Raw genomic sequence first — 13,840 nt, forward strand, 5'->3', positions numbered from 1 at the left:
TTGACATGTCCATTTTACACGTCCACTTATATTTATTATTCGGAAACTTTCACGAAACTAGTTAGTATTGGTAATCATTTCAAAAAGCTAAAAACTCTCTAACAAAATCAAATCAATAAATGCAGCTGTTCGAGAAATCAGTGTTTGGTCCATAGAACGTACAAATGAAAGGAGTAAAAATGAAAAGGAATAGCTTTACTGTTAAAAAGTGCTGACACCAGAGACACTCCAAAAAAATTCTACATCGACATATTCTTACACTCATTTGTTAGTTAAATAGAAAAAGAAACCGCGTCAGCCTGTCTCACACGTACAATTGAGCACAGTGAAATATCCCCTTTGCATTTAACCCATCTGAAGCAGTGAGCAATGAGCACATACACATACCCAGAGCAGTGGGCAGCTATACTACAGCACCCGGGGAGCAGTTGGGGTTAGGTGCCTTGCTCAAGGGCACTTCGGCTACGATACAGAGGGAGGGGAAAGTGCTGTTCATTTCACTCAACTCCCCTCACATTTTTCCTGCCGGTCCCAGGAATCGAACCAGCGACCCTCTGGGCCGGTTCTAACCTTCAGGCTATGGCTGCCCCTAAATAAGGACACGGCTAGCTTCCTCTGAAGCGTGTGATCCCAGCCAAGCACTTGTTTTCATACTGCTGGTCATGCGGAGTCACAAGACAGCGCAACATCATTTGAGAAATGGTCCATCTACCCACTTCTGCATACATGATCTAACCAATGACTGAGGTGGGGTTTAGATTAGACCGTATCAGCGGATCATCAGATTAACGTTTTTAAAACGATTAGTGTGCACACAGCAACACCAATACACAATTCGCGTGCACACAGCAACACCAATACACGGATACGCTCGGCTCCGCAGGCATCCTGCGCTCCAAATCACTCCGCCCTGAACAGCGAGTGCCCTCTGGAGGGTGCGCACTCCGGCCTTGCGCAGCTCACAGAGCGCGCGAGTGAAGTGAACAAGCTGTGATTCGGGACTAAGCCGCTGTGTGTGTGATCCCAGCGCATATCACTTACCACTTGCAAGTGGAAGGATGGCAAGCCTAAAGACAATCATAACTACACAATGGGCAGTATTTGCATCAGTATTTTCATACTTTTATACTCTTTAATGAAAGGTGATACAAGGCGGAAGTCCGCGCCGTTTTTCAGCAGTCGCGTCACATGACCAACGCCAGCGAATCAGGAAGGTGGATGTCACAGTGACGTTGTCCAATGACGACGCCAGCTAGAGCTCAGCACAGCATATCCGCGTATTCTCAATGTTTACACAGCACCGGAGCTGACACGATCTGGATTGAATACGTGGACCCTGGCGGATTCCCGTTTCCAGGCGGTTTAATGTAAACGGACAGTGCATCAGCGAAGAAAACGAGACAGATACGGTCTAATGTAAACTTGGCCTAAGAAGCACAGACAGACAGTGTGGTTCCATGCCCTTCCCTTCTATAGGGATGAAGCCAAACTCAATCCACTAGTTTGTCAAACTTTGAGTCAGAGTTTCCTCAATAGAGACGCGAGTCAAAGAAGTCGGAAAAACCTATTTATTTAGCAGACCTGCCCCTTCTCCCAATATAAAAAGTCCAGAGGGTTGTCAAGGCTGTAAATCACTTTATTCCCAAGTGTATCCACGCCTTCTTATGATATAGTAGAACGTCATTTTAAAACTAATCTTCCGGGTGTGGATGTGGAGCTGGGATCATGTGGACCTTGCAAGTCAAATTATGGAACGCGCAAAAGCCAGGAAATGCAAAGTTACACACGGAATATTCACATGAAGTCTGCCGTGAAATGAAAATTTATTTCTGACCAAGGTCACAAACTCACGTTGCTATGTAAATAACCCTAAACATCCCTAACGTCTCAGCACGCATTCCGAGCCCCTCCTAACCTCAGAGGATGACTGATACCTTCCTTTGTGAATGCATCATCATGTGGTGTGTGTGTATTATTAGGATATACTGGTCTGCCTTCTCCGACTACGCATTCACCAAGCTTACACTGCAAAAAACTGAAACGTAATTTTCTCCTCAAATTCAGTTAATACAAGTGAAATTATCTTGTTGCACCGGCAGATATTTTTTACTTGATAAGACATCTTAGAATAAGTTGGTTGCAATCTAGAACCAAGTTTAATAATCTCAGAATTGATGTCTTGTATTCTTGTAATAGGAAACGTTCGATCATTTCAACTATTTTCAAGATATTTTCACTTGCTAAGATATCATTTTTTGCAGTGTAGCGCTGGTCATACGCCGAGAACGAAACATCTGTGGCTCGGAGTAATGATGAAACACAGCTGTGCGATTTCTGAATTGCAGGTTTACTGTGGTGTGGCGTCAAGACAGAAACTTGAGTGTATACACACCCTGTGTCTGAAATCGCTCGCTCGGTCACTACTCCCTATATAGGGAATTACTATATGGAGGACTACAGTGGTGCTTGAAAGTTTGTGAACCCTTTAGAATTTTCTATATTTCTGCATTTTTAAATCCCTATGTAAATAGCTTCACTCTGACTGGCCAACATCTTTAAAGAAATTAATTCGCAAATAAACAAATGGAGCCAAAAGTCGGTCTTTAGGGCCGTCCTTTATTTAACAAAAAACAAAATGACTGCATTTTGAATTTGTTCTTGATGATCTAACCACTAAAGTGATGAAAATAGACGGGACTATTTTTTGTCATGGAAGCTGCCATAACTCCATCGTGCATGATGTCATTTTCCGCGAGCTCAGCGGAGGTGTACAAGTGCCTGCTGTACTAATGTCAGCAGGGTGAAGTGTTCCGTCAGGGACGGTTGGAGACTGACGCAAGTGCAGAAGATCTTTATTATAAAGAAAAGGGCAAACGGTCCAAATCAGCAGGCGTATATCGTGAACGATAAAACAGGCAAAAGTTCGAGACAGGCACAAACCAGGAACAGGGATCAGAAACCAGTCAGAAAGCAAGGCTCGAGAACGTGTCAACAATGCAATACTTCAAAATCAGTCTGCATTCAGGGTCCTTATTTAGGTGTGCTGATTGCATCTTAATCCCATACAGACGTGGGTCATTCGCGGCGTGCGAGAGTCAGTTCAGAGTGCATGCTGTCCAGAGCGCACCTGAGCCCATGTTTACATTAGACCGTATCAGCGGATCATCAGATTAACGTTTTTAAAACGATTAGTGTGCACACAGCAACACCAATACATGATTCGCGTGCACACAACAATACCAATACGCGGATACGCTCGGCTCCGCAGGCATCCTGCGCTCCAAATCACTCCGCCCTGAACAGCGAGTGCCCTCTGGGGGGTGCGCACTCCGGCCCTGCGCAGCTCACAGAGCGCGCGAGTGAAGCGCACTAGCTGTGATTCGGGACTGAGCCGCTGTGTGTGTGATCCCAGCGCATATCACTTACCACTTGCAAGTGGAAGGATGGCAAGCCTAAAGACAATCATAACTACACAATGGGCAGTATTTGCATCAGTATTTGCAGTATTTTCATACTTTTATACTCTTTAATGAAAGGTGATACAAGGCGGAAGTCCGCGCCGGTTTTCAGCAGTCGCGTCACATGACCAACGCCAGCGAATCAGGAAGGTGGATGTCACAGTGACGTTGTCCAATGACGACGCCAGCTAGAGCTCAGCACAGCGTATTCGCGTATCTCAATGTTTACACAGCACCGGACCTGATACGATCTAGATTGAATACGTGGACGCTGGCGGATTCCCGTTTCCCGGCGTTTCCAGGTGGTTTAATGTAAACGGACAGTGCATCCGCGAAGAAAACGAGACAGATACGGTCTAATGTAAACGTAGCCTGAGAGTCCTGATGTTGTGACAACTATAGTATAACATGATCTCGTGTGACTTCAGTCAATTTGTTTGCATTTCTCTACAAAAATTATGGTAATGCGGTCTTAGAAAATAAATCAAAATAAAGTAGTGGCAAGTTGATTGCCTGTTAATTAAAAAAAAATTATATATATTTACCTCCATCTGTCTGATGCAGGACACAGTATGTAGTCGTGCGGAATCCTACGTCCCGCACCACCACCCTGGTTTTCATATCCTAATATACCCATGTGTCTGGCTAATCCAGTATGACCACGCCTGGGGAAATGGCCCAATGTTACAACATGTTTTTTTAAGCTAAAGTCAGTGTAATTTTTTTTTTATCTCAAACAGCCTGTATTAATGTTTAATGATGAAAGCTCAGAACCCCGTAATTTCAAAATTTCCTGGTTAATTCATTTAAATGGAATGAGTGGAGTGCAGTTCACAAATGAGTCATTCTTCCCTGAGATCAACTGCATGCAACTGGTCAGAGACCTTTGACATCATTACATAGTGCACACAATAATGGACAAATAATCAACAAGGAGCAAGACTAATGTGGACTCTTAAAAGAGAACTGAAGTCATTTTTAAACTTGCTTCATTTCTTATTTAATGTGTTAATTACGTTTTCGGGTTTTAGTAACCTTATATCGTGACTCGTATTGGCAACTAATTGCAATTAAATATACTTATCAGCCCATATGGCTTTTGGTCATGTTGAATGTAGTTCGTTTAGTCCATGGCAGGCGTCGCTTATCCGCGCGATCTTCACGAGACTTCGAAACGTGAAGTGTCCGCGGCCTTTTGTGTCATTTATTCCACCAAATGAACTATTTTCCAAATGAAATATTGCACAAAAACGAGTTTAAAATGACTATTACTGCTTATCCAGCCATTATCCATAACCGCTTGTCCTACGCAGGGTCGCGGACAAGCTGGAGCCTATCCCAGCTGACCATGGGCGAGAGGCGGGGTACACCCTGGACAAGTCACCAGATCATCACAGGGCTGACACAGACAACCACTCACATTCACACCTACGGTCAATTTAGAGCCACCAATTAACCTAACCTGCATGCCTTTGGACTGTGGGGGAAACCGGAGCACCTGGAGGAAACCCACGCGGACACGGGGAGAACATGCAAACTCCGCACAGAAAGGCCCCTGTCGGCTGTTGGGCTCAAACCCAGAACCTTCTTGCTGTGAGGAGACCGTACTAACCATGACACCAGCATGCCGCCCGATTACTGCCTACTTTCTTCAAACTTTCCTGATTGCCATCAAAACAAACAAAACTTGCGGCTTGATTACGTCAGCGTTCGAAAGAGGGCGCACGTGTCTTTTGACAACGTTGGCAGATGTTGATCACTTTGATTTCCGCTGTACGTTTTACTTCTGTCCTACGATGTCTCGCACAGGTCTCAGTGAATCTCGTTTACAGCTGTTGCTTTGACATATGGACTGATATTACAGAGCATATTTCAAACTCTCATAACTTGCTATAGCAGTGACAAAATAGCGGTCAAAAACCCCAAAAAGGCCGATAAGCGTAATATAATATGCCAATACGAGTCACAACATAAGGTTACTAAAACCGAAAACGTAATTGAATAACATGTCAATTAAGAAATAAAGCAAGTTTCAAAATGACTTCAGTTCCACTTTAACCCTCTCTGGTCCAGAGGCACCTGACTGACCCCAGCTTCCTAACAAACTGGAATCTCATCTCATCTCATTATCTCTAGCCGCTTTATCCTTCTACAGGGTCGCAGGCAAGCTGGAGCCTATCCCAGCTGACTACGGGCGAAAGGCGGGGTACACCCTGGACAAGTCGCCAGGTCATCACAGGGCCGACGCCGACACAGACAACCATTCACACTCACACCTACGGTCAATTTAGAGTCACCAGTTAACCTAACCTGCATGTCTTTGGACTGTGGTGGAAACCGGAGCACCCGGAGGAAACCCACACGGACACGGGGAGAACATGCAAACTCCACACAGAAAGGCCCTCGCCGGCCACGGGGCTCGAACCCAGACCTTCTTGCTGTGAGGCGACAGCGCTAACCACTACACCACCGTGCCGCCTACAAACTGGAATATGCAAAGAAAAGAATGTCACCGATCTGTAATACAGGTGTGACATCATGGCTTCTTCTTAACTTCCTTTTGAGAAAAACATTCAGACTTGGGTGGGCGCGTGTGTTCCCGTTGTGGGCGCTGCAGTGGTGCAGTGGGTAGCACAGTCATCTCACACCAAGAAGGATCTAGGTTCCATGGCCAACGGGGCTTTTCTGTGTGGTGTTTGCATGTTCTCCACGTGTCTGCGTGGGTTTGCTCAGGGTGCTCCAGTTTCTCCCACGGTTCAAAAGACATGCAGATTAGGCAAAATACCCATCCAGTTTATACTTCGTGCCAGCCCCAAGCCCAGATAGATAGAGGAAGGTTGCGTCAGGAAGGGCATCCGGTATAAAACCGAAACCAAATCAAATGTGCAGAACAGGCACAACCAAAAGAAGATCCTGAAACAACACACTTGTTCTTCTAGATCGATGGCTCATCCCCATCTACTTGAAATCAGATTGTCATATCTGAATGAGGGAAGTGTCTACATACACTACCGTTCAAAAGTTTGGGGTCACCCAGACAATTTTGTGTTTTCCATGAAAAGTCACACTTTTATTTACCACCATAAGTTGTAAAATGAATAGAAAATATAGTCAAGACATTTTTCTGGCCATTTTGAGCATTTAATCGACCCCACAAATGTGATGCTCCAGAAACTCAATCTGCTCAAAGGAAGGTCAGTTTTATAGCTTCTCTAATGGCCCTTTTCCACTACCCTTTTTCAGCTCACTTCAGCTCGCTTCAGCTCACTTCAGCCCGACACGGCTCGTGTTTCGACTACCAAAAACCAGCACGACTCAGCTCGTTTCAGCCCTGCTTAGCCCCTAAAACTCGCACCGTTTTGGAGTGGGGCTGAAGCGAGCCAAGCCGTGCCGAGTGAGGTTGGGGGCGTGAGCAGACACTCCCCTGTGCACTGATTGGTGAGGAGGAGTGTCCTCACATGCCCACACACGCCCCGCGAGCGCGCTGGGATCTGTAAACACCGCAAACCCGGAAGAAGGAGAATTACGAATTAGGAGAATTTCTGAAGCCTTATGCGCCTCGCCTCATCTATACGCTCTTGCCAGTATCTGTCCGCGTTGTCGGTGACAACAAGCCACAGCACCAAGACCAGCAACACTAACGACTCCATGTCCTCCATGTTTATTGTTTACTATTCGGGTCGTGAGACTACCGCTTAAAAGCTCACTGAATCAGTGACATACAGAGCATCGTGGACGAGTTCGCGGAGCGCAAGGCTCGTCGTATGCCCTTCAAATAATGCGCGCAGTAGGCTATTGATGTTTTATTATGAGCCATGTACAGTATGTCGCCTAATGTTTTTTTGTTTCTGAGTTACATGTTCGTTTGAAGGACTTGATGTACTAAATAACATAGTTGCACCCGGTAGTGTTGAAATTGGTAAACACCGCAGTTGCGGACATTTTGTAGCCTAAAATGATGTTATGATAAGCTTTAATAAAGGGCCCGGTCATTTGCCCCGCCCCCGGCCCGACTCTGACTTGTTCCGCCACTGTCACTGATGTCACTGTTTGCGCTGCTTAACGACATCACGTGACGTCCACCCACTTTCGCTAACTCCACCCAATGTGTCCACCCACTTCCAGCCAGCACGGTTCAGCGCGGTTGTAGTCGAAATGCAACTCCAACAGCCCCGCTCAGCTCGACTCAGCTCGACTCAGCACGGCACGGCTCAGCCGCGTTTGTAGTGGAAAAGCGGCATAAAGAGCTAAACTGTTTTCAGCTGTGCTAACATGATTGTACAAGGGTTTTCTAATCATCCATTAGCCTTCTGAGGCAATGAGCAAACACATTGTACCATTAGAACACTGGAGTGATGGTAGCTGGAAATGGGCCTCTATACACCTATGGAGATATTGCACCAAAAACCAGACATTTGCAGCTAGAATAGTCATTTACCACATTAGCAATGTATAGAGTGGATTTCTGATTAGTTTAAAGTGATCGTCACTGAAAAGAACAGTGCTTTTCTTTCAAAAATAAGGACATTTCAAAGTGACCCCAAACTTTTGAACGGTAGTATAGGAAGCGGTCACTTGTCGAACTGGCCTGCGGCGAGATTCCCAAAAGCATCGCAGCACAAAGATAATCAATAAATGGTAGAGCGAGCAGCACAATGAACACTCTCTCTCCTAGTTAATACGTTCGTTGCATTAAGAGGCTTTTGGGAAACAAACTGTTGTCTCCATGCATTTTCCTTTCTGTGGCCATTAGAGCGTGGGAAGAGGTCATGCATCCTCAAGTCACAATGACCGATCGTGTTTCAAAAACAAATATTTTCCAGACCATGTTCCTTTTAAAGTAAACCATAATACAGGATGTGATCACAACACAAGGTCATGCTGTTCTTGCACTGTCACTGTTATGTAAATAAATAATAACGAATGACTCAGCATCACCTTTAGACACAAGGCCAAAGACAATAGTGTGTTATTGCTTTTATACAACAGTTCCATAAACAAGACATGAATATTGAATAGGTGACATTTTGGCCACAACATGGCTAAACGGCCTGTTAATTTGTGCTCTGCTAACGGAACCCGATCCCGGAGAAGCCCCACACACTTTACAGCACATCAGCTAGCTGACTAGCTAGCTCACACCGATTTATACATTCCCATTAAAGGGGATTCTTGTAAAACAGGCATTGCTTTTACCGCTTTCATCTTCATTTGATGAGCGGTCAAATTCATATTCTTGAAAACTACCATACACACAGTGGAACATCCCATTTTGTGACGCAAAATATCAGCACACTTAGAACTCCACCCAAAAAAAAAAAAAATCAAATTAGTGGACCAGAACGAACTATTGTATTAAAAGGTGGAAAGTTGTTAAAGTACAGTGGTCCTTGAAAGTTTGTGAACCCTTTAGAATTTTCTATATTTCTGCATAAATATGACCTAAAACATCAGATTTTCACACAAGTCCTAAAAGTAGATAAAGAGAACCCAGTTAAACAAATGAGACAAAAATATTATACTTGCTTATTTATTTACTGAGGAAAATGATCCAATATTACATATCTGTGAGTGGCAAAAGTATGTGAACCTCTAGGATTAGCAGTTAATTTGAAGGTGAAATTAGAGTCAGGTGTTTTCAAGCAATGGGATGACAATCAGGTGTGAGTGGGCACCCTGTTTTATTTAAAGAACAGGGATCTATCAAAGTCTGATCTTCACAACACGTTTGTGGAAGTGTATCATGGCACGAACAAAGGAGATTTCTGAGGACCTCAGAAAAAGCGTTGTTGATGCTCATCAGACTGGAAAAGGTTACAAAACCATCTCTAAAGAGTTTGGACTTCACCAATCCACAGTCAGACAGATTGGTCTTGAATTCCCTCCATTTGTACACATTGTTACCCTCCCCAGGAGTGGTCCACCAACAAAGATCACTCCAAGAGCAAGGCGTGTAATAGTCGGCGAGGTCACAACGGACCCCAGGGTAACTTCTAAGCAACTGAAGGCCTCTCTCACATTGGCTAATGTTAATGTTCATGAGTCCACTGAAAAATGGTGTGCATGGCAGGGTTGCAAGGAGAAAGCCACTGCTCTCCAAAAAAAAGAACATTGCTGCTCGTCTGCAGTTTGCTAAAGATCACGTGGACAAACCAGAAGGCTACTGGAAAAATGTTTCGTGGACAGATGAGACCAAAATAAAACTTTTTGGTTTAAATGAGAAGTGTTATGTTTGGAGGAAGGAAAACACTGCATTCCAGCATAAGAACCTTATCCCATTTGTGAAACATGGTGGTGGTAGTATCATGGTTTGGGCCTGTTTTGCTCCATCTGGGCCAGGACGGCTTGCCATCGTTGATGGAACAATGAATTCTGAATTACACCAGCGAATTCTAAAGGAAAATGTCAGGACATCTGTCCATGAACTGAATCTCAAGAGAAGGTGGGTCATGCAGCAAGACAACGACCCTAAGCACACAAGTCGTTCTACCAAAGAATGGTTAAAGAAGAATAAAGTTAATGTTTTGGAATGGCCAAGTCAAAGTCCTGATCTTAATCCAATCGAAATGTTGTGGAAGGACCTGAAGCGAGCAGTTCATGTGAGGAAACCCACCAACATCCCAGAGTTGAAGCTGTTCTGTATGGAGGAACAGGCTAAAATTCCTCCAAGCCGGTGTGCAGGACTGATCAACAATTACCGGAAACTTTTAGCTGCAGTTATTGCTGCACAAGGGGGTCACACCAGATACTGAAAGCAAAGGTTCACATACTTTTGCCACTCTCAGATATGCAATATTGGATCATTTTCCTCAATAAATAAATGACCAAGTCTAATATTTTTGTCTCATTTGTTTAACTGGGTTCTCTTTATCTACTTTTAGGACTTGGGTGAAAATCTGGTGATGTTTTAGGTCATATTTATGCAGAAATGTAGAAAATTCTAAAGGGTTCACAAACTTTCAAGCACCACTGTATTCTACAATCCAGGACGTGATGACAAAACCATACCACTTCATTCCTGCTGTGAACATTGGGCCAGTAGCCTTGGAAGTTTAATGAAGCTTGGCTACTTTTTAAGTGAAGTCAGACGATTTTAGCAACATCCATTTTTATCCATCACATTATGAAACCGCCTGCCTGTTGTTTAGAAACCCATCAAACAAATGAAGCAGTCAAGTATCTGCTAACAAGTCTAAAGGATTCATGAGACGAAACTGCGGAATTATAACACGGGACTGCTGAAGGTGCGATTCTGATGGTTTCTCTGGACGACAAGTTTTGCTAATGTCAATATACACACATTTTATATATTAATATATATATATATATATATATATATATATATATATATATATATTACACACACACACACACACACACACACAATGGTTTTAATTAATAAAAATAAAGTAGAAAAATAATTTCATATCTTAAAGTAATGATGTAAGTCATTTCTCTTGACAACGCCAATTCCAAAAAAGTTGGGACTCTGCATAAACTGTAAATAAAACCAGAATGCTATTATTTGCAAATCATGGAAACCCTATGTTTCATTGAAAATAGTACAACGACAACATAAATGTTGAAACTGAGAATTTTTATTGTTTTTTTGAAAAATATATATGCTCAATTTGAACTTGATGTCAGCAACATGTTTCAAAAAAGTTCGGACAGGGGCATGTGTTGCATCACCTCTACTTTTAACGACACTAAACTTTTGGGAACTGAGGAGACCAATTGCTGTAGTTTTACAAGAGAAACGCTGCCCCATTCTTGCCTTGCTTAACAGTTCAGGGCCTCCTTTGTCGTATTTTGCACTTCATAATGCACCAAATGTTTTAAATGGGAGAAAGGTCTGGACTGCAGGCAGGCCAGTTTAGCAGCCAGACTCTAACTACAGAGCCATGCAGTTTTAATATGTGCAGAAAGTGGTTTGGCACTGTATTGTTGAAAGAAGGAAAGAAAGAAAGCACAACTTTATTCATCACACACTTGTGAAATTTCATCTCTGCATTTAACCCATCTGAAGCAGTGGACACACATGTGAGCACACACACACATACCCAGAGCAGTGGGCAGCCATGCTAACAGCACCCAGGGAGCAGTTGGGAGTTTGGTGCCTTGCTCAAGGGCACCTCAGCCCAAGGCCGTCCCATATTAACCTAACCTGCATATCTTTGGACTGTGGGGGAAACCGGAGCACCCAGAGGTCTCCACGCAGACACGGGGAGAACATGCAAACTCCACACAGAAAAGCCCTCGCCGGCCGCTGGGTTCGAACCGAGAACCTTCTTGCTGTGAGGCGACCGTGCTAACTACTACACCACCGTGCCGCCTTCCCTGAAAAAGATTGCGTCTGGATGGCAGCATATTCCTCTGAAACGTGTTTATTTCATTCAGCATTAATGATGTCTTCCCAGATGTACAAGCTACCCATGTCATGTGCACTAATGCTGCGTTCATGTGCTATGGGAAGATGATATTTTCCAGTTGGGAAGTGGTATTTACCAGTGTGTTGTGTTCACATGCTTTTGTTGTTGTTGACAAATTAAAGATGGTGGACCAGATAGCTATTGTTAGCAATAGCGTCTGCTCTGGATAGGTAAAAACAAACCATAAAAACACCACATTTTTAAAGGAAACGGATTTCTAATGCATTATATTACACTTGTTAATGATGCAACATTGCATAGACACCAAAAACTACCCACTAGTACTAGTAAAAAAAAAAAAAACCTTTAGTAGCGTACAATGCTTACCATTCAAGTGTCTTGTACCGCTCGCCGCCATGTTGAAAAGGTTAAAGTTCATCTCATCTCGGCAACTCGTGTATCAAAATTTTCTACGAGTTGCCCAGTGGAAAATACCACAAGAGTATTTTCATGTGTATTTTCATGTGTTCATGTGTGCTTTCCATGTCGGCGTTTGGTATTTACCATAATTCCCATAGCACATGAACGCACCATAATGCACCCTCATACCATCACAGATGCTGGCTTTTGAATTGTGCACTGATAAGCCAGATGGTCCCCCTCCTCTTTAGCCTGAAGGACATGGTGTCCATGATTTCTATAAACAATTTCTACTTTTGATTCATCAGACCTTGGGACAATTGTCTACTTTGCTTCATTCCATCGTAAAAGAGCTCAGGCCCAGAGAAGGTGGCGGGGTTTCTGGATATTGTTTATATCTGGCTTTAACTTGCATTTGTGGATGCAGTAATGAACAGTTTTCACAGACGATGGTTTTCTGAAGTATTCTTGAGCCCATGCAGTGATTTCCACTACAGACACATGTCTGCTTTTCACACAGTGTCTCCTGAGGGCCTGAAGATCACAGGCATCCAATGTCAGTTTTCAGCCTTGTCTCTTGCATACAGAGATTTCCCCAGACTCTCTGAATCTTTTAATGATATTATGTACCATAGATGGTGTGATCCTTAAATTCTTTACAATTTTACAATGAGGAATGTTATTCCTAAATTGTTACACTGCCCACACAGTCTTTCACAGAGCAATGAACCCCTCCCCATCCTTACTTCGAAGAGACTCAGCCTCTCTGGGATGCTCTTTTTATACCCAATCATGTTACTGACCTGATGCCAATTAACCAAATTAGGGTTGGGTTTTTAAAAAAAAAAAAAAAGCATTTCACAACTTTTCCAGTCTTTTATTGCCCCTGTCTCAACTTTTCTGAAATGTGTTACTGACCATAGATTCAAAATAAAACCCAAAATTTCTCAATTTCAACATCTATGTTGTCTTTGTGCTATTTTCAGTGAAATATAGGGCTTTCAAGATTTGCAAGTCTTCACATTCTGTTTCTATTCAATGTTTTACACGGCGTACCAACTTTTTTTTTTTTTAAGAATTGGGGTTGTACAAAAATAGTCAAAATGCAGCAAAATCTATGAATGAATAAGTGTTCAAACTATTAACTGGTACTGTACGCTGATCAAAAGTATGACTCCTGGCAAACTGCTGTAGTATCAGAGGAATAAAACACACAGACATACTACTACTGTTAGCAGTAACAATTATACACCACCTCGTCGTTGATTAATTTCCTACAACAGCGTGCGCCCTTACAATCACAAACAAAGTGAAGAATCACAGATGACGTAGTTTAACTACACTACCGTTCAAAAGTTTGGGGTCACCCAGACAATTTTGTGTTTTCCATGAAAAGTCACACTTTTATTTACCACCAAAAGCTGTAAAATGAATAGAAAATATAGTCAAGACATTTTTCTGGCCATTTTGAGCATTTAATCGACCCCACAAATTAATGTGATGCTCCAGAAACTCAATCTGCTCAAAGGAAGGTCAGTTTTATAGCTTCTCTAAAGAGCTCAACTGTTTTCAGCTGTGCTAACATGATTG

The 13,840-nt window shown here is 43.1% G+C and overlaps 1 protein-coding gene across 4 annotated transcripts in view; it reads right to left on the reverse strand.

Moving 5' to 3' along the window:
- traf2b (Tnf receptor-associated factor 2b) overlaps window positions 1-13,840 on the reverse strand; it is an 85,960-nt gene that overhangs the window by 35,931 nt on the left and 36,189 nt on the right. The window lies entirely within an intron of this gene.

Source organism: Neoarius graeffei, chromosome 28, assembly GCF_027579695.1.
Source record: "Neoarius graeffei isolate fNeoGra1 chromosome 28, fNeoGra1.pri, whole genome shotgun sequence".
NCBI lineage: Eukaryota > Metazoa > Chordata > Actinopteri > Siluriformes > Ariidae > Neoarius > Neoarius graeffei.